At 32.0% G+C, this 23194-nt stretch overlaps 1 long non-coding RNA gene across 1 annotated transcript; it reads left to right on the forward strand.

Annotated features, from left to right (window-relative positions):
- The first annotated feature begins 3799 nt into the window (after positions 1 to 3799).
- On the forward strand, positions 3800 to 4800 carry LOC133171837 (uncharacterized). The gene is made up of 3 exons (XR_009718880.1): positions 3800 to 3917; positions 4432 to 4525; positions 4771 to 4800. It is a non-coding gene; the product is annotated as an uncharacterized LOC133171837 (long non-coding RNA).
- The last annotated feature ends 18394 nt before the right edge of the window (positions 4801 to 23194 follow it).

A 23194-nucleotide genomic window follows, 5' to 3' on the forward strand; every position in this document is an offset into this window, starting at 1 on the left:
GCTGATAAGAAAATCATGTTGTATATATTATATTTTTTGCTAAAATAAAGTTTATCAGGAAGAACAGTAGTAAATAGGTCATGATGTGGTGGAAAATTATACATTTTTACACTACAGTATACACATTACTTTTAAATTACATCGTACACATAACATTTACACTACACTGTACTGATAACACACAGTGAACAGATTACTTTTATGTTATGTACCGTGTGCTTTTAACCATCACAGTTAAATGCATAGTTTTTCTGAAGAATATAAAAACTTCAGTGAGCAAACATAATTTCAGTTAAAGGTTGACAAATAAAAGGCCAAAAACACATTTTTATATGCTATTTGTCCTCTCTGTAGCGTACAGGATTTATATACTTTAAAGTCCTATGGGCCACATAGCTCATCTGCGTCACATAATTATTTCATTTTCTGAAAATTTTAATTTAATGTGTAAGTATTAAATTACCCTTTTGTTATTTGAAAAAGAAAATACACATATTCAAGGAATCATTGTCTAGTTAGTAGAGTATGCCAGGGACATCAACGATAGTTGGAAACGTGGGATAATTTATGCATACTCTACTAACTAGACAGTGATTCCTTATATTTCCATTTCATTGTGAAATAAAATTGTAAATTTAGATTTTAAAAATGTAGACTAATAGATTTAAATTATACGAGGCCTCACATGTCAATTTCAATAGTCCCCGCCCACTGACGTCAAACACAAAGACAGCCGCACGAGAATTACATGGATGTATTAGGCCCTCTTAGCGTCAGACACAAAGACAGCCGCACGAGAATTACATGCATGTTAGGCCCTCTTAGCTCCTGACCTTTCGCTTGGCGAAATTTGCATTCCGTTAGAATGATCAAGAAATCAACTCTCCTAACTTTCAAAAACAAATAGAAATGGAAATATATATATATATATATATATATATATATATATATATATATATATATATATATATATATATATATATATATATATATATAAGGAATCACTGCCTAGTTAGTAGAGTATGCCAGGGCATCAACGATAGTTGGAAACGTGGGATAATTTGCATAACGGGCGAAGCCCGTTATGCATAAATTATCCCACGTTTCCAACTATCGTTGATGTCCCTGGCATACTTTACTAACCAGACAGTGATTCCTTATATTTCCATTTCATTGTGAAATAAAATTGTTAATTTAGATTTTAAAAATGTAGACTAATAGATTTAAATTACACGAGGCCTCACATGTCAATTTCAATAGTCCCCGCTAACGTCAAGCACAAAGACAGCTGCACGAGAATTACATGCTTATTAGGCATCCTTAGCGCACGAGAATTACATGCATATTAGGCCTTCTTAGCCCCTGACCTTTCGCTTGGCGAAATTTGCATTTCGGTAGAATGATCAAGAAATCAACTCAACTATAGTCTGTCCCACCAAGCTACTGTCACCACTTTTTGCAACATATCTCAAAATATATAAATACCTTGGCCTTCAACCTAGGTTCGAGAGATGGATCATTTTTTTTCCAAACTTCCTGCATTTATCCGAACCCTCGAGTTCAACCGGTGTATTGACACGGCGGCAAATTCAAAGTCTACGGGGATTTAACATGGTAAACTCGTCCATTAGCGTCAAGATCACGGGGCAGGAAACCAGTTTATCGAGGGAGTAGTCGTTCTTGCCAAATTAAAATTACAAAAAATCCTAAAAATTCAACGAAAGCAATTCAGTGTGTTTTGGTAAAAAATATAAGTATTGTTTTGCATTCAAATATATTTGACGAGTTTTCTCATAAACTGAGAGAAAATAATCCGAATTAAATGCAGTACAAGTTGTGGATAACGCACTGCTCTATAAAGGGGATGTTGCTGACATGATGTGTAATTTACAGCTTCCTTCGATGAAAACGTAAGTTGTTTTTTTTTTTACTTCTGAAAGTACACCCACAAAAGAATGTTTTCAAGTGCTAATGATTTGTCAAAATCAAGCATTATTCGGCGAAAGCGCCCAATGCATATCTGCACAGTAGGCCTAGTGGGGGGAAACGAAAACTTTCAGTAGATCTATAATGGTAATGACTTTTATGATAGGTCTACTTTCTCTTTCAGTCACAGGGAACATATCTAAAACGCAACAGTTGGTCCACAGAATTCATTGTAAACAATCCTTTCACCTGATGAATAAAATGTCAAATTTCCCCCTTTTAGTTACAGAAAATTTTCGATTAAATATACATTAAGTTGAGGATAAAGTAAGCATGCTGCATTTTATTATAAAATAAATGAACTTAGATTAGCTCTCAGAATGCAAATTATTACGTTAATCCTAAACTTTCCAGGGGAGGAGGCATGCCCCAAATACTCCCATTTTGAAATATTCACACTTCCAGTACTAACTTTGCAGTTACATTTCATCCCTTCATGTGAAAGACAGTGTGATTTTTTTTTTTTGGTTGTTCCTCAGTCCCCCCTCTTTTTCACTAACAATTTTTTGTTAAGTTGGAATTCATAATATGGTAATGCTGCAAGTTTCCCTGGTATACAACCCTTGAGATTTCTTTTTTTTTTTCTTTCACCAGTATTGTAAAAAAAAAAAAATCTTTATTTTTTTTTTGGGGGGGGGGTATTTCTTTAAAGTTCATAATTTGAAATTCATTGACTTACATCTACCCCATAGTTAACCCATTTTGTTCAAACAATAAAGAAAGAGAGCATACAGGACTATCTCCTGCTGTGAGATATATTACAATTTTCAAAGTTCAAGGAAGAGTTACATTTATAAAAAAAAAAGTTGTTAGTAATGTCAATGGCAAACTTAAATTTTCACTACCTCAGGATGCTTCCATATCAATATTACTAATCATGGCTTTGCTGTTCTTTACAGAAGAATTTTAAAGACCCCCCCCCCCCCCCATGTATTCCTATGTAAAACGCTCATCGCTCATTGTGGCCCAGGGTTAGAAACTCCCTAAAATTACAACTCGCAAATAATTGCGAGTACCAACAAAGTGAACTCGCAATTTTATAAGACTACTCGCAATTTTCATATAAAGTTAAATTTATATAAATTAAATACATGTAACTTAAGGAAAAAGTAACTACTGTACAGTACACAAAATACAACTACAGTGTGACTTTTATTTAAATTACTGATTTAAATCAAAAGTATTGTGTTCTGTCATATTATATAATTTTGCTACAGTTTCAATGCAAAAAAAAAAAAAATCAACTCGCAAGTTTTTGTGAGTTACCTAATTTTCAACTCGCAATTTGGGAATTCTAACTCGTGTTTTGCGAGTTGTATATAGTGAATTTCGAACCCTGGTGGCCCCACCCTACCCATCCTAAAATTGAACAAATTTGAATCTACACTACCTGAGGATGCTTCTATAATAACATGACTAATCATGGCTTTGCTGTTCTTGAACAGAAGATTTTTTTTCAAGATGATTCCTATATATTCTTATGCGAAACTTTGACCCTCTGTTGTGTGCCCACCCCCCTAATTTGAACAAACTTGAATCTACACTACCTGAGGATAACTTGATTCTACATTACCCAAGGTTGCTTCTGAATTAATATGGCTAATAGTGGCAAAGCTGTTCTCGAGAAGAAGATTTTTAAAGACATTTCCCATATATTCCTACATAAAACTTCACCCCCCTCTTGTGCCCCCCCCCCCTCCCCGGGGTTATGATATGAATAAACTTGATTGTACATGTAATGTAATTTGTAATGAAGCTTTTACATAATTTTCATCTTTTCTTGCCTAGCTAGTGGTTCCTGAGAAGATTTTTAAAGATGCCACTAAATTTTCATGAACTCTTCATTAAATCTCTCCTTGAAAGAAGGCATGGCACTTCCTGTGAACAAACTTAAATCCTCTTCACCCAAGGATGCTTTGTCACATTTGCAGGTTTGTTTTAAATTGGCCCAGCGGTTCTTGAGAAGAAGTCAAAAAAGTTTATAGATGGCAGACGCCGGACACCCTTTGATCAGAAAAGCTCACTTGAGCCTTCGGCTCTTTTTTTTTCTTTCCACATACCTTCATAATTGAAAATAAAAAATACTAATCAATAAGTTATTCAATTAAATAAAAGAAGCAAATGTGTAAAAGATGATATTGACAATACAATTTTTGTGAAATATAACATCATGAACTTAAGAATTAAGAAATGTCTTTTCTCAGAGTGGGGTATTATCTTCGCCTTGTACGCATCCATTCTTTATGTCCAAAAGAAAAATTTAGCAAAACATTCATTTGTAAAATTAAAGTTATGTACAGTATTCTAGCATACATGTACTAAATAAAAGGCCAGAAACTAAGATCATGCATATTGTATACAGTGTATGAGCAAATTGTAATAAAAAAGTAAAGTATACTTGATTATGCCTTTATATTTATTTACATAATTTTTTTTTTTTTGAAGGTTAAAAAAAATGGAGTACATTGTTATGATGACCAGACTCGAAGGCATTCATGTAATTGGGTGAATCACAGAGTCTCAGGAATCTTCTGGACTAGTAAGTTATACATGTACATGTATATATAAAATATTAAAATGTCTTTCCTCTCTGAATTGCATACTTCAGGCTGGAATCTGAAAATAAAAATTGTAGTTTCCATATGTATATAATTTATACTACATGTATCTTGGTACATGTAGAATTGAAATTCATTCTTTAATTTCACTTCAATTACTTAACCATAAATTTTCATTCTCAAGAATTTTAATAACATTTAAGATGTGTTTTATTATCTATTTCAGACCAAAAGTGATGGCTGAAACAAATATTAAATGGTAGTCTACTTAGTGATCTGGACACTGGATAAGGCAGAAACCATTTTCAACAGAACTGTTAAGAGTGTAAATAAAAAAAAACAAGATACCCACTCTCCAACTCATTCATAGCTTCATTCTTGGCTTCATTGTGTTGAATATGAGTCAAGACTTTTCTATTGTACCAAGGCTGAAGGGACTTTCAAACCATAAACAACATCACCACAGAGCAGTTGACTTTCATTTCTTCTTCTGAATTTGTATGTTATACCCTTAATTATTACAGTGTGAATTTACTTTGCACAAAAGAAGATGTAAATTAGCATAACTTCAACAAGTATTTACTTTGTCAGTTTTAGACACATAAATCAATTATTTGGTATTTTAAAAAAAAGTAATTGGCAGCATTTACTGTGGAATCATCATTGTTCTTGGAGGAGGATAGGTGGGTCAAACATATCCACTAATTTATATTCCCACAAATACTTATTTTTTCAACTTGTCAATTCATTGAATCTTTAACTTAATGTATTTTAAAGTTAACCTTATGAATTATGTCTGCACAAACCAGTTGAATTAAATGCCTGCCCACTAACAGCTGATTAATCCCCCCCCCCCCCACAATAAAATGATTCCACAGTTTTTCAATTTTCAAAAACTATAGAAGGTCATATACATGTATCTGCAGGTACTTTGAGTGGTTTAATCATCTTTGCTTGTGCTGGTCTGTCTGATGCCTTCATCAGCTAGCTATTCTGTATCCTACAATTAAATTCTTGTTTCCAAATAAAACAGCTGTAAAATGTTTTGTATTATTTATGCTTATTTAATTTTGTCTATAGTTTTTAATTATTTTTTTTTCTTAATGTTTGGAAAAAATAATATGAGAGGGATTCGACAAGAATTTATATTTCCTGCAAATATACATTTTTTTTTAAAAAAGTGTGTGTTATATATCAGGGACCTATATACTTTATAGTTAGTAGAGATCCCTGGTTATATTTTAAAAGTTTATATTCATGCAAAATCTACAGACATAATAAAAAAAAATAAAATGTATTCCATGAGTACATGTTTGAGTGTGTCCTTGATCTTTGGTATTCTGGCATTTATTAATGGAAAGACTTGATATAAAATGTATAAAATCTCAGGGCCCGGATTTACCTAATACCGATACAGGAAGTTTTCGAAGGGCAAGGTCAAAATCCTCTGGTGACGTAGTTTGATGCAGACTACAAGTCTTGTTTTGCACAAAGATTCAAAAAGTATTAACAAAGGTGGATATATGGTGTGATAAGTGTTATAAGTATATAAATCCAGGAAGTGCATTTACGGGACATGTATAGAAGTGACAAGATGTTTAATCGTGTTTACATTGAACTATATATGTGTTTGGGATTTACTCAATGCAAGGTAAAGTTGTAGATTTTGTTTACATTTACACTCTATAGAACGTATTCGCTTACATGTTTTGGCAAAGCAGTCATGGCACTCTTCATTGGTTGATATTTTGCAGCCTCGAATGTTTTTAACATTCAAACTTACGAATCCTTGAGTATATGAATTCAAATGGGTCGCAGTGTTTAGCTCTTTTAAACTTCTTCTGTCAATTGATATGCAATGTATGCTTAAAACTCCGTATTTTATCACTAATTTTAAAATACACGTGTATTAGGTGCTTGGTAAGTCTCGGGCGGTATGCTTTTCCGGACGTCCGTAAGTGCAGAGAATTTCCGAAAGTGTGTTACGTCATTACGTCAATGACGGTAAAGTACGGAAATCCACGAATAATGATGGATCCCCTTCCGAAGTGACGGCCATTTTGGCAATGTTAAATCCCCGTAGACTTTGAATTTGCCGCCGTGTCAATACACCGGTTGAACTCGAGGGTTCGGATAAATGGAGGAAAATTGGAAAAAAAATGATCTATCGATCGGACCTAGGCTGAAGGCCAAGGTATTTATATATTTTGAGATATGTTGCAAAAAGTGGTGACAATAGCTTGGTGGGACAGACTATAACTTTCAAAGAGTTATCACAGAGAAAACAAATAGAAATGGAATATATATATATATATATATATATATATATATATATATATATATATATATATATATATATATATATATATATATATATATATATATATATATAATTTCTCTGGAAAAGTATGAGCTGAGCTGAATTTATATAACAATGTGCAAACTACAATGTATTTATTCTGACCCCAATTTTGCCTCCGAAGCCAGCCAAACTTGTATCTACATTTCACTGACTTGCAAGCATATCGGTTTGACTTACTGCCGTCTTTTTATTCTTGAGGAGATTTTAAAAGAGTTACCCTCTATCTAACCACATAAAATTTTGGACCCATTCTAGCTCCTGGTCTTTGTTGTAACTTTGCTTGTATCTGCAAAAACTTCGAATGTCTCTATTGCAAAATTGATTAGCTTAAGTCTTATTGTTGATTTTAAAGGAATATCTTAAAGATTTTCTTTATACATGTTTAATTATCTTAATATTGAATTTAGTTCTCGTATTGTAGTCTTACCTTTGACAAATTAAATTAATTAATTAATATGAAAAACTAAGGTTCTTCTGTCTGAAGAGGAAAGATTCCATATGCATTCATGCAAAATCGTAAACCCCCGGTTAAGATCCAAACACAGGAATAGGTTCAGTAACCGGTGCTCATTAACCGTTTTTCTCAAACTCGAGTTTCTAATATTTTTTATTTTCAAGGGACACAGGGCTTGCCAATTTCCAATTGAACCCCCTTCACTGAAGAATTGTTCGTTGCAATTTTGGTTGAAATTGCCCAGTGCTTTTGAAGAAAAGAAATGTAAAAGTTTACCTGTTAGGGACATACATACACATGACGTAAACCCGCCCATTTATCTGCATGTACATACACGCACAGACAAACAGAGAGAAAGAAACCATCAAAACTGGAACAAAAAAGATTGCGTGAACCTCTTTTTCAGGTGAAATAAAGTGTTGGCCATGCATTGAAATAAAACTTTGCCAAAACATGTTAATTTTCATTATATGTCTACAAGAAACATGTCATTAATTTTTTTTTTATAAGAAATGTTTAAGTGTTATTGATTGTTTATTGACTCTTCTTTCAGATGAACAATTTGTCAAGGCATTCCCATTTTTCTAACCTTGTGTCAATGAACGTTGGTAGAAGACAAATTCAGTTTGATTAAAAATATACATTTAAGTCTGAAGCTACAAATTTGACTATAATTGTAAAGCTATAAAAAAAGTTCTTTAAAACACTGTATTATAAAACTCAAGAAGTTAGATATCTCAATACTACATCGGCTTCTTGTAAACACCACAAAGAAAAAGTAACGATATAAGTTGAGTAAAGACCCTCTGCTTTGATAAACATGTAACGTATCCATAAAATCCTCATCTGAAATATTAAAATTATATTAATCTAACACTGACCAAAAATGGGCATATGCTTTTGATGATGCAGTTCCGTATATTTTGCCTTGATTGTGTACCATTTAATTTAATATCTATTCATGTCTTGTTTTGTGTCAAATGTATAAAACTACTTAAATTTATATACTTTAAAAAATAATGGCGTAAGCGGTAACGCGTAGGACTGACATTTTTTTCGGGATCACAAGTTTGATACCTAACATGGGTGCTCCAGAAAAAGTAGCAGTGCACTATAAATCCTTTGTATACTATGCGAAGGAAGTTGGGTATTCATTATATAAAGAAAAACTTACAGAAATCATAATAATTTGAAGGAAAAATTTGGTAGTGTGTATTCTTTAACAGCAAAATTAAATACATTGTATAATACTATACAGGAGAAATCTAAAAAAAAAAATACTGACTGACATGCACAATATACTTGGTATAATTATAAATAACGTCAAAAACGATCTTACTCTGGAAAACCGAATTATTGAAAACTTTGATATTGTAAATAAACATGATAATTACTTTTCACCTAGTGCATGAACCAAAAGTACTTAATGACTTGATAAATTGTATGACACAATAGAAGCGAGTACTTAGTCCCTACTGCTAACCTTTTACAAGCGGTACAGAAATATGAATACATCTACATCATGAAGATTCAGTTTAATTGTTCATGATGCAGCAGTTTCATTGCCTTGCAGGGACATTACAATACAGGTCTGAGATTTTCCCGATAAATATAGTCTATTTAAGCCATTTTCTACATATAATTCACTTTTCCACTTAGTATGAAATAGTATCTACTTCAATGTCATTTGAAGGTTATTCGTTTATATACGGAAAGAAAAGCCACAGAACAAAATGGCGCAGTCCAAAAATATAAAATCTCCATAACAATGCAGTATATGAATGACCTTGGGGTACTTCAGTTGAAAGTCAAACTTTTTGGAGCCCGTGTAACCTATGACCATGGAAAAGGTATCCCTAGAATTTCAAATGTTACATATCTGAAAGATCTCAGATTGCAGTCTCTCTAATGATGACACTCTTGTTCAAGGTGACCGCCGACAATTTACGCAAAAGAATAAAAACCATCTTAAAATTATTGTACTCGCCGACTCGGATGGTAGCATCTATACGGACACTGAACTTACACTTTCCAGTATCTACGATGACAATTTTTTATCATTAAAAGTTGTTGTCTGATTTAATTGAAATTAAACTTTATGCAAAAATATGGGTGGTTGAATTTCTTTTAAATTCTTGCGTAAAATAAACGGTAAAATAGCGTGAATTAGCAAATTCGAAAGGCTTATGAATAAATTAGTGCCATATTTGCAAATTTATTTTACCACTTTCAGTGAGGATAAATGTAATTGTCAAAGATACTGAACTTTCGTAGGCTTTTTTTTATATTTCAAGGCTGTATAATTGTTAATATTATGATTTGGGTTCACTGGTATAATTAACACCTGTAGAATGCGGTTACATTTTCCAACACCTTATTTAGAACAATTCCTTTATAAACATGTATCTTGTAAATGTTTTCACTAAATGTGTTATAAATTAGAGGCACTTCCCCGAAGTACAGGTAAACAAAATTCTGCTTTTTCTTTCAAGTTAAAGTCAAAATAGCTTACACCAGTACAGACAAGATGTGGTCAATCCAAGAATAACCTTCAACTGGGCTTCAAGTTAGTGCAAACTTACAATAACATAAGATCCAACTTTAATTCCTTTGAGGCCATATTGTAGATTGTACCGAAGAGTCATTTTTTTCTGTTGTGAAGGTTTCATCTTATATAGATCATCATGATAACAAATATCATATTTTGGCAGAGAATTTTAAGGTCTTGTACGAGTAAAATAGAACACCAATCAAGTATTATACGTTTGTACGATTGCATCGCTTTTTAGTTAAAATAAAAAAATAGTAATAATGAAAAAAAAAACGTTATTAAACGCCGCTAAGCAAGCCACCTGTATAAATTTCTTGAGCAGTAGGTCTTCCATCAATGAAACATATATTGACATACATTATCAATAATACAATATTAATCGTACCTAATCATACTTTATATGATTATTTATACAGACATAAATATAAACAATAAAATGTCTTTCTTTGTATGTTAGTACGGGAATTAACTTTGCAGCTATTGCAGAAAAAAATTAACAGCAGGGAATGTATTTTTTCTGCAACAGCTACAAAAAATTAAACAACCAAAGAAAGTATTTTATTGTTTTAATTAATTAAATAAAGCAAACTTATGTACCTTTCAGTGAATAACTTTCAGGTATCGGTAACAATACAATAAGAGTTTATACTATGTAGCCTAAGTACAAAGGAATAAGTCTACTAAGCAGGCAAAATTGTATGGTGAAATTTTTTCAGAACTATCAGTAACTTAACAGTCAATAACCTTCGTCTTCGATGTTTACTGTAATTGTATACAGTGGAACTTACAGGTGTAGCTGTGAAAGTAAGACTATAATATGTATTTATAGTTTACAAAAAAGGATAGATAGTCTAGTATAAAAATAACAAACGTGAAAGATTATGCATAAATCGAACACACCTATTTTTAAATCCTAGTAAAATTTGCTTAAACTAAATCTTTTCTGTGTTGCATTTGAAGAATAGAGTTTACGTTTACAGGATGCCCGGTTGTAAATGTTATATCTCAAAGAACATGAAACGCAAATTAATTGCAAATTGCGCATATATATGCATTTTATGAATATGAATAGCATTAAATTTAATGGCAAAAATAAATATTAATGACATCTTAAGAGTTAAAGTAAAACCTAAGATGACTCATACAAACTAAGGTCTGCAAAGGCTAACGAGACACTACAAGAATCATGTTTAACATATCTTTCCTGAAATGAACATCCCGGAAAAGCGTGTACCTTACACGTACTTTGCGATGCACTTTACATTTCACCCTGAGTCCGTGTTTCGTCACTGGCTAGACTGCATGTAGCAGACGAAGAATTAAAAAACTTAAAGTTAATAAATAAAGTTGTTTATCATCTAATTATCGCCCTACAAAAGACATGTTTATCATTAAAACAAAGAACAATTATAATCAGGTGATAAGATTTATGTGTATTATTTAATATTCACCGTCTGCTGCAAGATCTGTTCAATTAATGTATTGGAAAAGAAAGCAAAACGTATTCAGACAACACAAAGAGACATGGGACTTTAAACATTATAAAGTGAAGGTCAAAGGTGATTATAAAAGTTCATTTCCCCGGCCCCAAGACAATAAACAGAGAACAGACTTTAGTTAAAATTTAAATTTTGAATATTTTGATTATTTTCAACAAACCTGTGTATAAAGTTTCAAGTATATATGAAATTTAAACACATGATGAAATGTTTTGTTTTCAGAATTATTTCAGAAGTTATACTCATTTGACTTGTAACGTATGTTCTCTTTGATGGGCCATATATTTGTGGATATTACGGAAATAAATGTAAGTTGATTGTGATGCTCCATGTATATCTTATTTATTATTGGTTGTATTTACCATTGCATATTTTTGTCATTTACATTTAATAAATGGCATTTTCACACCCACAGAGATTTTGTTATTCAGACCCACCAAATTGAGCACACACTGTGTTGACAAAAATGATATTCAAATACAAACACATGAAAATTTTGTTTCATTTTCAGAATTGTTTCAAAAGTTATACTCTTTTGACTTGTAACGTTTGATCTAAGTTCATGATCCTTTTACTTAACGTTCAAGTACTTTAACAATATATTCATAAAAAGGGAGTATGTATGAATGATTGTTAGTTCCGGCAAAAGTAGTTATAAAACTCCTTTATCCAAATCTTTTTACATGAAAGGACAGTGGTTTAATACATATTAATACATATTTTGACCATATGATAGTCCTCATTATATTCAATTAATTTACTTTAGAAAACAATTTCATGTGAAGAAATTTGATCTTCTTGTTTATAGTACAGTAACTGTAGAAATAATCGAACATGTAATAAGAGTTGACTTTCTAAGAAAAAGAAGCATACGACAATACGTATAATTGTCTTCTGCGACTTCAAACTCAGGGCTACATAAGTATATTCAGATATATAAATAACATAGCTATGTATATATGTCTCTGGTATGTTCAACTTGCATAAGTTAAATCGCAGGTGGCCTCCATGGTTTTTCGATCATTTCCCCCTGTTATGTGTCTAAGAGACAAATGGAAACAGAAGTTTTTAGACTATTTTCTAGATTCTGAACACTGGTACTTTCCTTGACTGAAAACTTCCAAGCATGCGACAAAATATCATCAATTATTGTTCTTTTTTTTGCATTTGTGTGATTGATTGATTGTATGTTGTTTTATGTCACGAATTTTTCACTCATATAGAGACGTCACCATATACCGGTGAAGAGCTCGAGCTTCAAATTTAGACCTTTACTCGGCACTTAGGGACATTAAGCAGTGAGGGATCTTTATCGTGACACGGTTCCTCGATTTTTAAGGTCTCATCCGAAGGACTCGCAACTTTCACTTCAAAGTGCCGAGCGCTTGGCGAAGGAACAGTTGCTACCTATTTTTTATCGACTTAGGTCAGTCGCGGCCGTGATTCGAACACGAGACCTTCCGACCATTGTACTGGTGTGAGTTATGGTCTTGTTTTTGTCTTGTGTACTTTTTGATCATAAAATTTTATACTCAGTAAGAGAAATGACAAAGAAACAAATTTCCTTTGATTGCCATTAAACGGTTTAAATAATTTTGGTTTTGGATGTGAACTTTACGCCTTGAATTCCGCAAAACTTGGTTGAGTTCCTTTAGGTCTATTCAACATTCTTAACATGGTTCGCCGTCAAAAATATTGTAAAAAATAATGAAAATAATAAAAACAAATATATGATATATTGCCATGAGTAATTTTCAGTTCTTGAACTATTTTTGACAACATTGTGACATTGCATTATAATCAATATCATTGATCATGGCACTATGGCAAAATAAAGACAAAATTCTTGGGAAATTCCATTGATCTTCTCTAAATACAATATATATATATATATATATATATATATATATATATATATATATATATATATATATATATATATATATATATATATATAACTAAACGAGCTGTATAATCATCTGGATTTATATGAAACATACCATATACGTGTAGTACACTACCAAAAGATCATGTCAAGTACATTTTTAAGTTGAACTGTCAGACACTTAATGTACATTTCAATTCATATAACTTAAAGGAAAATATTTTGCTTTATATATAGAGAGAGATTATTTTTCTTTCTTTTTTTTCTTTTTTTGTATGTGCAACATTACTTTAGTGAACATAATCAAAGTATTTTGGCCTTGACATGTGAGATATAATCTTAAGTCAAGGTTATTTCCCCTTTGATTTTGAAAGCGGACGTGTGTGTTTGTGTAGCATTATTTGCTATACGGCAAGACAAAAAATAAATTAAAGACAGAACAAACATGTTTGAATGAATGCTGGAAATAACGTGCATACTACTAAGTTGAAGGACAGGCTATGGCGAACCTATCCAGCATCGCCTTTTTCCGTAGTCTTATAACATAAAGGCATATAACATTTTCTTTAGCCATTTGATAACAAAATTGATGTATTATAACCATTCCCCAAGATAAATTAAAGACCAGGCTTTTTAACATCACAGATAAGTGCTTTTTCAATAAAAATGGAACTCCTTAATTTACATACCTTGTCATTGGTCATCTACAAACTTATTTTGTTTAAAGAAAAAAGCATTTCGATTCTACATACAAGTACTGTGAAGTTTATATTGAAAAGATGCTTGAGTTTCAGATTGTCAATATCTATGTGGTTTTTGGAGACCAGGTCTTCCGATAATCCGTTTGGATTTCCATAGGTCCTAATTGTGCCCCGTTACTAGCAGACCTTTTTTGTATTCATATGAAGCTGAATTTATTCAAAAACTTCTACAAGGTAAGACAAAGTCTCTTACGGGGGGCTTCAATTCGACATTTAGATATGTGGACGTTTTATCAATTAACAATATTAATTTTCACTCCTACGTTGATTCTATTTATCCCCTTGAACTCGAAATAAAAGACACCACAGAGTCTGTTTCATATTTGGATTTTTACTAGAAAAAACGTTGTTGGAGAAACTAACAACTAAACTTAATGAAAAACATGGTGACTTCAACTTTCTATCGTCAACTTCCCTTATTTATATACCATAATCAACTGCATATGCAGTTTGTCTCTCAGTTGATTCGATACGCTAGAGCATGTTCTGCGTATGAACAATGTGTTAAACGAGGCAAGCTATTGACAAAGTTGATGATGCAAGGATATCAGCAATCTCATTCAAAGTCAGCATTTTGCAAGTTCTATGTAGATACAACGACCGTGTTTACAAATACAGTATATCGTTCAGTCGAATGCTGATAGACGTTTTTCATACAAATTGTTATGACATTATTTTCACACCGAACTGTCTACGGAATTTCCCATTTACGCGATAATGACGAAGGAGCACAAGGCAGATGTGTCCGGTCGACAGGGGATGCTTACTCCTCCATAGCACCTGATACACGTGTACCACCTCTGAGGTCCCTGTTCGCTCTGCTCACATTCTGTATTGTTTAAATGGATATTTGACCTTGATTACAGTTTTTATGCAAGCTCAACGAGTATTTTGTTGAATGAATGCATATTTAAAAAAATTGGCTTTAGTTTGCCCTTTCATTGGTACATGTACTAAAATTTACAGTATACTCTACTAAGACCATCTTGTCGCCCGCGTGGCGCAGTGGTTAGAGCGTCTGCTCTAGAGTCGCGAAGTAAGGAGTTGATCCTTACGTCGCGGGTTCGAATCCCACTGTGGGACGTGGAGACCGGTCCTTCGGATGAGACCGTATAAACCGAGATCCCGTGTCGTAGTAGGTGCTGGCACGAAAAAGATCCCTCACTGCTCAATGGCCCCGTAAGTGCCGAGTATAGGACAAAATTTGCAGCTCTCCACAGGCAAGTGGTGGCGTCTCCATATGAGTGAAAAATTCTCGAGAGGGACGTTAAAAACGTCATAAAAACAAAACAAACTAAGACCATCTTTAAAAAATTCTTTGGTTGCCCTCTCCCGACTGACTGACTAAAGACAGTCCGACTCAAAACTTTTTTTGACTTCCAGGAAACAATTATTTTTTTTATTCATTAATAACTATTTTAACTTCACACTTGCAGGTGTTTTTGAATAAAAAAAATTTGACTCTACCTCCCTACCCAATGTTTTTATCCTCAGTCGGGAGAGGGCAAGCAAACATATTTTTAAAGATGGCCTAATATATATATATATATATATATATATATATATATATATATATATATATATATATATATATATATATATATATATATATATATATAAATAATAATAATAATAATAACTAGATGAGATCTCGTTGCGAGCAACGAGTAGGTCTTCCGTCCGATTTTTCGATAAGATGAGATATGATTTTGACTATGATCTTTGTTAAAAGATAATAATATATAGACTTCCCTAATTTGATTTCATTCTTTTGATTTATGAAACATTATCAAAGAGCTATAGATGACAGGCTTCTGGCCCCTCAGATTCCCTAATTTGAGGGGTCAGCCCCTTTCTCTTGAAATCAAATGAAAGGTCTTGTGATTTTGAAGACTTTTTGTTCAACAACTATTCAGAGATTTCTTTTCGTTGTGGAGATATGCTGATTGGAAATATTTAGGGGCCGCCCCTCCAAGTCCTTATTTGGGCCGTTTAACAAAAACTGAAAGGGTGCATATTGTTTAGAACATTATTCTGACAATCTTTTGTTCAGTATTGCTTATCAAAATATTCCCCCTTTTCGAGATATAAAGCGTCAAAGATTTAGCATTCTGGCCCCTTGTAACTCCTTATTACGTAACATATGATCACAATTTTAAAACACATAGTTGCAAATCGTTGAGATGAACATTTTTGCTTCAGTAATTTATAATAAAATATTGATCGTTCAAGAGTTATACATAAAAGTTTTTTGGCCCCTCTGAGCCCCTAATTTAAGGGATCAGCCCTTTTTTCTTGATATCAAATGAAAGATCTTGTGATTTTGAAGACTTTTTGTTCAACAACTATTCAGAAATCTATTTTCGTTTTCGAGATATGCTGAATTGAAATATTTAGGGGCCAGCCCTTCAAGTCCTTAATGGGGCCGTTTTGCAAAAATTAAAAGGTTGAATATCGTTTAGAACATTATTCTGAACATCTTTTGTTCAGCATTGCTTTTCAAAATATTCCCCCTTTTTGAGATATAAAGCGTCAAAGATTTACCATTCTGGCCCCTTGTGACCCCTTATTACGTAACATATGATCAAAATTTTAAAACACATAGTTGCAAATCGATAAGATGAACATTTTTGCTTCAGTAATTTATTACAAAATATTGATCGTTCAAGAGTTATACATGAAAGACTTTTGGCCCCTCTGAGCCCCTAATTTAAGGGATCAGCCCTTTTTTCTTGATATCAAATGAAAGATCTTGTGATTTTAAAGTCTTTTTGTTCATCAACTATTCAGAAATCTATTTTCGTTTTTGAGATATGCTGAATTGAAATATTTAGGGGCCAGCCCTTCAAGTCCTTAATGGGGCCGTTTTGCAAAATTTGAAAGGTTGTATATCGTTTAGAACATTATTCTGAACATCTTTTGTTCAATATTGCTTATCAAAATATTCCCCCTTTTTGAGATATAAAGCGTCAAAGATTTACCATTCTGGCCCCTTTTGGCCCCTTATTACGTAACATATGATCAAAATTTTAAAACATATAGTTGCAAATCGATTAGATGAACATTTTTGCTTCAGTAATTTATTACAAAATATTGATCGTTCAAGAGTAATACGTAAAAGACTTTTGGCCCCTCTGAGCCCCTAATTTGAGGGATCAGCCCTTTTTTCTTGATATCAAATGAAAGGTCTTATCATTTTACACATCTTTTGTACTACATGTTTTATCAAAATATTTACAGGTAAAAAGATATAAAAGAAAACGTGTCAAATTTTGCGAGATGTTTGTGAGCCTATTTTTCGAGCCCAGGCGAGCTTCAACTCCATTTGAGATGGAAAGATATAGATGCCCAATTGCACATCTACAATCTTTCCTCTATCTTCACTGAAAATCTTAACTCAATAGCTTCAGTCGTTTAGGAGGAGTTTCCAGGACAAGCCGACCCTCTGAAAATCAGAAAATCGTCAATATCTCACGACCGGAAGTGACGTCATCAAAAAACAAAAAAACCTATCAAGATCAATTGAATATCTCTTACATCTGAAAATTTGGTGTAAATCGGCCCAGCCGTTTCTGAGAAATCGCGTGCACAAAATCGGTTGGAAGAAAAATAATAATAATAATAATAATAATAATAGGGAAAAAGAAACCGAAGGAAAACAATAAGGTCTTCCGTTGGAGACGGAAGACCTTAATTGTGTTATTTTCAAAGCTTTATTCTGGAAGTAGTCAAAACAAAACAAAAATAGTCTAGTAAGTATAACATTTTATCACTTTATCGACATAAAGAACTTTCAAGAAACTTTCAACACAAGTAACAATAATCAGTTATAATGAGAAAAGCATCTTTTCTTTCTTTCTTAAAATATCTAAATTGAATTTATCATTTAATAAAAATAAATTTACAAATCTTACAATGACATTCTTTCTATTTTTCTCAAAATTTAAGATTCAGTCAGTGAAAACAATGAGAAACAAGGACTGCTGTTATCTGATCTGTAATGATTAAGTTTGACAGTTGTTGTACTGTTCTTATGTATATATGAATATTTGTTTGTAATTAATAAAAAGGAAAAAGGTTTAATTTAGTAGCTGCAATCCAGTTTAAGCTTCTAAATATAGTGTCCAGTGCCTAACTTTAGTTCACACCCCCTTTGTACTGATCTAAATAGAAGGTTAATGTATTCAAGGTCCACAGACCAGATCAGTAGGTCATCTTTCATGCCCACTGACCATGGTCATCAGATAAGTAGACCGTGACGCGACACCACCTTTGACAAGTGTCAATAAAAAGCAGTTGGAACTAGCTCAGCGCAGATTTTCCACGAAAGAGAACCCATGGTTGATATAATCTTCATATTATTTCTGTATGATATTGAATTACTTTGAATAGATGTTGAACCTTTGATTAATGAAATAAGTTTAAAATGACATATGCTAAGAAATTCTGATCTCATTCCTTTTCCCTTTGGTCTCTCATATAAAATTATTTCAAATTAATTTGAAATTTATATCTGAAATGAAATTTGCGATTTAAAAAATATTTCATGCATTCATAGACTGATTAGGATATATGCACTGAATTATCCACCTCTTGATCATTTGTCAAAGATCACCTTTCTAAATCCTCCTTTTTTGTAAAAAGACGTAACTATCGGGATTTACATAATTATTTAATTGTAAAGGTCACTATAATATCAAACCATGGCAAAAAATGTAAGCTTTGCTGTGTTTTGATACATATATCGATAAAACACTATGCATATATTACCTATCACTCATTCGGTATTTGACAAACCATCTTGTGCAATGCAAAGGGTCAAAATATAAAATATGGACAAGTTCACAGCGATAGTGGAGTCGATTTCCTGTCCCCATCGCCAGGGAGGTTTCTGACATGTACGAAAGTATAATAATAATTGATTTGAGAAGTTCGTCAGAGTGTTTAGGAATTCATTAATCACTGTAGACGTCCGCTACGACCATTAATAAAGGTGTACAAGAAACTTTTAATGTGTTAGCTCAAATTGAGTTTGCAGCGTTTATCACAAGAGGTAAATTTATCAAAAAAAAACCCTTGATGGACATGTTTCATTTTTCTTAATATTCATGCACCAATGAACAGAAAGTTTTATAATTATACTTGTCCCATACATTATTAAAATTTTAAATAATTACATGTTTATAATTCAAAGATATGAAAAGATCCTCCATGCGCTGCACACTGAAGAGTTTCAATGTAAAGGCAGTTTTATAGAATGAACTGATTAAAGATTGTATAAACTGAAATCTACGGTGTTGAACATATTTTGTTATCAGTTCAAGAACATGTATTCGTAACATTATATCAGACCAAGTTGAAGTGATTAAACACTTAGTTTACACGTGCAATACCCATTTCAGTGAGCAAAAGTTATCTTTTGTGGCCTTCGAACATTTTCCCTGAAGGAGTATGACTGGTACAGTGTGTTGAATTTGAAAAAGATAAACTCAATATTTTCACCTTTGAACAAAATATAATTTTTTTTCTAGTGTATAGAATGGGCCCTTAAGGGGAACCGAGCATGTAATAAAAGAGATTACTTCACAAGTATATAATTCTGAAATTACTCATAGTTTCTCATACCAGAGCTTAGTAGTGGAGAACTTTGAATAGTCAATTTCAGCGAAGCCAACACAGGACGGAAACAGAAATTCTTTTTTTGCTTATATTTTTCATAGTTTTTAAAATTGTAATTGACCAGTTTTTTTTCTTCTAAAAAATGAAAAAAATCTATCCTATTTCAAAAAATTTAAAACTGCAGTTATGCGTCATGTACCAAATGAAGAATTTTTATAAGTATTTCACTTTTTTCTAGTTAAAAATATTTAAAAGAAAGATAACTCTTGTCGATTCCTACATCTTCAAGAGAAAGCAATAAGATACACTAACTCAAAAACAGCGCTTTATTATGTTTTCTTATATGAATTTAATTTAATATATATGACACTAATTAAATATGATTTTCATTTTTTACTTAAATTTTTAATTTTATGTTGTGATAATAAATTATTATTCTTCCTATTCTCTGCGTCAAACTTTCTTCATATCATGATCAGACATAATATCTATTTCTGGAAAAACAAGCATGCTCCGCTTCTTACCTTATACTGTTTTCCATTAGAATCAAGTTCTATAGTTATTGATGAAAACTAATGTTGTGAAGTAAAAAAAAAAATTGAGACATTTAGAATAGAGTGTCATTACTCCTTAATCAAGACCTTATAAATGCGATAAAATATATTTTGCAGGACAATTTTTGCTAGACGACAAACTTGTATTTACTCTTAAATATAAGTGTTTGCTTTCCCTGTGCATAATACAATATGGTTACTTTGATCTACCTGTAAATTTTTGCATTGAGACTATCACAATCTAAGACGTACTTCAATATGTAAAAATTGTAATTAGTGGTAATTGTTTTTCTATAGTTTAACTGTCTATGAAAAGAAAACTCAACAATTTAAAACTCTACCCAGATTTATGTATACAGTCAGACACAAAGAAAAGTTGCTTATGATCTGACACGAGTCAATTCCCCTGCCAAGTGAATAGCCAGATAATTATGAAGCTCAAAGAAATTCCAGAAACAACCACGCTGCATTAAATTGAATTTCGGAATGTTCCAGACAAAATACTAGACAAATTATGTTCTAGAATACAGTACATACACAACTGCATATGGTCAAATATGCAATACAATTAAACATTATGTTCAAGTAATTAGAGCTGAGATAGTTTTTGCTGTAAACTCATAACGAATGATTTATCTGGTTGTTATGAGTTGTAATTGCTTTCAAATTATCTTTTGGTCAATCTGACACAACGCATTTATTTTAAAACGGAAACATACCACTTTTTTTTTAAATTTCTGCGTTTTCCATAATTATTTTTGTCGCAGTGTAATTATCGGTTTTAATAAAGTTGGCATTTGTTATGAATATGATTTGTCGACATAATGAAAATTATAAACCATAATAAACTTTCCAGCATAAAATATTGATTTTCGTATCCTATAAATAATAAAAGTAGAGAAAACCACTAAAATATTACTAAATTTTATTTATTTATTATCATAATATTAAATTTGGTCAAGTGAAATTTTTTTTTCTCTAAACTTAACTTCTGAGTTTTTAAGATTTTACATTCTTAACTTTGACATGATGAAAAGGCATCTAAAGACAAAAGTAGATACGCCATTTTAATACATGTCAAATATATTTAAATTTGAAGCAAAGAAAGTAAAAAGTAGATAAAATTTTGATAATAATAAAGAATTATAGTAATCACTTTTCAGCCTGGGTGTTAAAATAGAAATGTTATTGAGTACCTAACTGATAAGGTCAGAGTCGTTATGAATGACAAATTTCATCCCTGTCAAATATCTGTCACTTTATATGTCATTTACGAGATGTCAGTATTCATAACTTTAATTCAAGACATCGTTTCTTGAATATAATGGCACCAGTTATAAGCTGTCCTGGAATAATATTAATACTACTTTCATTTTTGCTGACGCAAGAGCATATTATTATAATCTTAAATAGTGGTTGATTTAAAAGATCCAATGGATGATTTTTTTAGTGAGTACATTTCAATGAGCTTATATACAAGTTTGATTTTTCTTTATTCTAAAATAATACATCGTAGACTAAATATAGACGTTTTACATTTTAAAATGAAAAACAATTAAGCCTCACACAAAAACGAAAGTTCATGACACATAGATGCATAAATATTAATTCCTGTCGCTTGAATGAAGCACATATTGATTTCATTAAAAAAAATCTACAATTATTACTCGTTCTTAAGAACTAAACTTTAAGTACAACCGTGTCATTAGCAACTCCAGGTATGAATATCATTCAAATTTTCACATAAACCACAGAGGTGATAGGGTTATCTAGAACTGTGTACATGTAGATCAACGATGCAAGTTGCTTTCTTTCACACAGCAGAAGAGAGCATGTAGAGGAAGAAATTTCTAGATCATATAATATTGCACACTTCGCAAGAAATTTCCTGCATGAAAGCAAATGAAAATATGTAAATGGAACATATTCATTAAATTAGTATAAAACTGAATATTTGAATGCCCATGACATAATCCGCTCTGGAAGTCAGTAAAGTGTGCATAAAGTTTACTTCAGATTTGGAATATGTTCAGTAAGCCTATGTTGGTAAGCCTCTCAAAAATCCTTACAATCAAAGTTACATTGCAGGGTCTTGTAAATTTTTAACAAACTTCTATATTTATTCTTCACAAAAAGTATTAACTGCTTTGAAGAAGAAATTTCGAACATACTGTGCCATAGCGTGTTCAAGAAGTGTTGTAAATCAAATGCGGATTTTCATAAACTCCAAAGAACTTTTAGAAAATTTATAATTAAATATCTTTTTCCAAAGTCAAATGTTTCTAAACTTATGACTTTCAAATTTCAATATTTATACAATCACCCCTCAAAATTTATTAGACTGGCTTTTTACGTCATAGCCACTTGCTTTTTTAATGGAAGTAGGAAATTTTCATATCTTGTAATTGTTCATCTACAAAATTACTTTGTTAAAAGTCACCTTGGTTCTACACACACTTACTCTGAAATAAATGTAGGTAGTAAAAAGATGCTGGAGTAACTCATCGACAATATCCACGTAGTCTTTGAAGCTTTTTGTTCCTTTATAAGCCGACGTTTTAATATGCTAATGAACCAGAATGCATTCAAAACGTTTTCATAAAAAGAATAAAACTCTTGATAATGCCCTCAATTCGACATTTAGATATATCGACGACGTTTTATCAATTAATATTATTCGTTTTTATTCATATGCGGACTCAATGTACGCCAGTATTCTCAATTAAATGACAGAGTCTTCCAGATCTCTTTCATAATTTATGTTTTACTTACTGTAAACGTTAATTGCAAACAAACAACTAAAGAATATGACAAAGGGGATGCTTTCAACTTCCATCCTCAACTACACCTGTTATGGGTAGAATATTCCTCTGCATATGGAATTTATGTCTCCCAGCTGGTTCAGTACACAAAATCATGTTCTGAGTACAAGCAAATTACTAGTACAATTCGATGACGGCTACTG

This window comes from Saccostrea echinata, unplaced genomic scaffold (assembly GCF_033153115.1).
Source record: "Saccostrea echinata isolate AGI-Se365-2 ecotype Australia unplaced genomic scaffold, CSIRO_AGI_Sech_v1 ptg000054l, whole genome shotgun sequence".
Taxonomy (NCBI): Eukaryota; Metazoa; Mollusca; class Bivalvia; order Ostreida; family Ostreidae; genus Saccostrea; species Saccostrea echinata.